This window comes from Acipenser ruthenus, chromosome 2 (assembly GCF_902713425.1).
Source record: "Acipenser ruthenus chromosome 2, fAciRut3.2 maternal haplotype, whole genome shotgun sequence".
Classification (NCBI taxonomy): Eukaryota; Metazoa; Chordata; class Actinopteri; order Acipenseriformes; family Acipenseridae; genus Acipenser; species Acipenser ruthenus.
In genome coordinates, this window is record NC_081190.1 from 72,385,465 (window position 1) to 72,388,435 (window position 2,971).

The following is a 2,971-nucleotide window of genomic DNA, read 5'->3' on the forward strand; positions in this document are numbered from 1 at the left end:
AAGTTTAAGGTTGTTTGCAGCAGTTTTAGAAATGTTATATCATGCTATAGAAACTGCAAATTAAATACCTTTGAAATCATCTGTGTCAAACAATTACAGTAAAAAGAATTTTACCACGCTTTAATTAGTTATATTTATTGAACTGCATTCATCTAGCGTCTTGAAAATTTTGCTATAAAGCCTTTTTTTTGCTTAATGTCCCGCCAGTCATAATGGTTATTACATTAATACAGGGCCAGGGTGTCCTCGGCTCAACACGTACCAGCGACCCCCGTAGTCTGGCTAGGCGGCTGCAGGCTTGCCTGTAAGCTGCCCAGAGCTGCGCTGTCCTCCTACGCTGTAGCTCTGAGGTGGCTGCCCGGTGCGTCTGCCTGTGAAAAAAAGCGGTCGGCTGACGACACACGTTTCGAAGGACAGCGTGTGTTCGTCTTCGCCGCTCCCAAATCAGCGCGGGGGTGGTAGCAATGAGCTGAGCCTAAAATAATTGCATATGCCAAATTGGGAGAAAATAATAAATACTATTGCCTTTGTATTGCAAAGTGCCCCTAATTCTTTGTTGCCAACACATTATACTTTTATACTGATATATTTTTTTAAGTTGACTGGGACAAGAAACCCAAAGAAACATACAGACTTTGAGTTTGCTCAATTGCAGCCTTACTGGGAGCTACTATAAAATCCAATATGAGGATTGCTCATTGTATAATAGAATTTAAATATAAGGCTGGCATGTTTTTATGTGAAACATTTCATATGAAGCAGCTTCACTTTCCTTACTTAGGAACTGTTCACAAAGCTTTAAGTTTTTTAGAATGTCTCGCCCTCCACTTCAGCAGTTTAATGTGCAGCTTAGAAAAGTACAGAATCCCTGGCTATGTGTTCTGTGAGCTCTGGGGCCCCATGTGGGGACTGTTTCGTACCCATGAAGATACTTGGAATAAGCTCTCAGCATGCCAGCACAAAGGTCAGTTTAGTTGAGTAGTGCTGTACATCACGACCAGATAAATTCAGCCATGGGGTAGAACTCACTGTCTCTTATTTGAAAAACACGTTCTGCTTAAAGGGTGCATAAGGACCTTTTTTATTGTGTTACATGTTCCAGTGTGTTGCTACAACTGTTTACGTAAGGTGTGTGTATTGTTTTCATTTTTTATTTATTTATTTTTTTTACATTTTGACCACTTTTTTAAACTTTTAAAATTGCATTCCCTGCCTCAAGATGGCTTTCCATGTACCCACATGGGCCTCTCAGAACTACATTTCCCATCATCCTCCTGCTCACATATGTAACTGAGATGGATTTACCAGTGAGTAGGAGGATGATGGGAAATGTAGTTCTGAGAGGTCCATGCGGGTACATGGGAAGCCATCTTGAGGTAGGGAATGCAATTTAAAAGTTTTAAAATGAAAACATGCTAAATCACAGATAAGTATGCACAGTAAAAACCACACTTAATCATGTCAAAGCATTCATAGTAAAAGCATGAGAAACTGCAAACCTACTGTGCAGATGTATGATGATAAAGTGAGAAAGCAGTTTAAGCTAACTCTAATAGGAATTAAAATCTGTTATTAGTTTATATGTTTGATTGTTGTGTGTCCATTTGGTTTTATACAGCAGAGGCTCCAGTTATACTCCCAACTACAACTGATTTATCTATCAACATCCCCAGCAGGAAGCAGTGACACATATGCTCAACAAAACCAAAGACACTGTTCTAATATCCATTTCAGAATTTTATAAACCATATGGGTCTGGTAAATGTGTGTTTGAATTGCCAGCTATTGCTTTCACTCAGTACATCAGAACCCTTATAAAAGTTAACTGTGGTGTGCCATGGAAGAAGTATTGTATAAAAAAAAAGGAAAAGGCAAGCATGTTAATACAGTCACGGATAAGTATAGTAAAGCAAAGTAAAAGACTGTTACAACATTTAAACACTGGAAAAACATACACATTTTTTGTGCAAATTTACAATGGCAAACCTTTATAAAGAAACAATAATTAAAGTTAAGGACGTTCTAACTAGTTTTGTAATGGTATCCAGCACACTTCATGAGCAACACAGTGAAAAGAAAACAGGCAAAAGCAAAAAAAAAAAAAAAAAAAAAAAAACAAACAGCTGAAACAAGTCTGTTCTTTTGTTTGGCATGTCTTCAAATTATTTAAAAAATGTGTGTGTCACTTCATGAATCATAACATATTTACATTTATCAGGGAACACAATGCCCCTTTTCCAATTGGATAACATGCTGTGGACTACCCACTTTAAACTCAAGGTCAGTGTCACCCTTCAAGTCTATGCCTGTTTTCTCATGTTTACTGTACCACAGAACAGCTGACAAGTGGGCTGCCATCACAATCCTAAGGTCAACTGTATCACATGACGGGGTGTAAGCAGATAGCTAAGAGTTACATCACATATTAGAAATGTGATTGGCTCCTAGAATGGGTGTCAGAACATGTGCTTCCGTGGCTTGGACAAACACATTCTAACACTGAGTTTCTCCTAAAATAAGATTAGTCAAGAAAAGAACATAAATGAAGACAATTGTTAACCTGAAATATATGGCTTTACTGATACTGTAGTTTATCGTGACCATAACCATTCTAAGACCATTTCAATTTTAATTTTACATGGTAATACAATCCAACTTTGAAGCCACGTCATACAGAAAAATATGTCATAACAGCATTGCTGTGCCAAAGTCAGAAAACTAGAAGTCAGACTAGCTATTTTGAAAAAAAAAAAAAAAAACACAAAGGTAAATTCTCAGAAGCAGTAACGGCAAAACCTTTCAGGCCATAACTTATATGGATAAAGGTGCAGTTTTTATTTATTAATTTTTTGTTTTAGTTATTTCTTGTTAGTTTGCTGCCATTAAAATTATTTTATTAATCTCAGAAAACTGGGCCCTCAATGTCGTAAACATTAAAAAAGAATAGCACATTTGCTTCACAAAAACAATT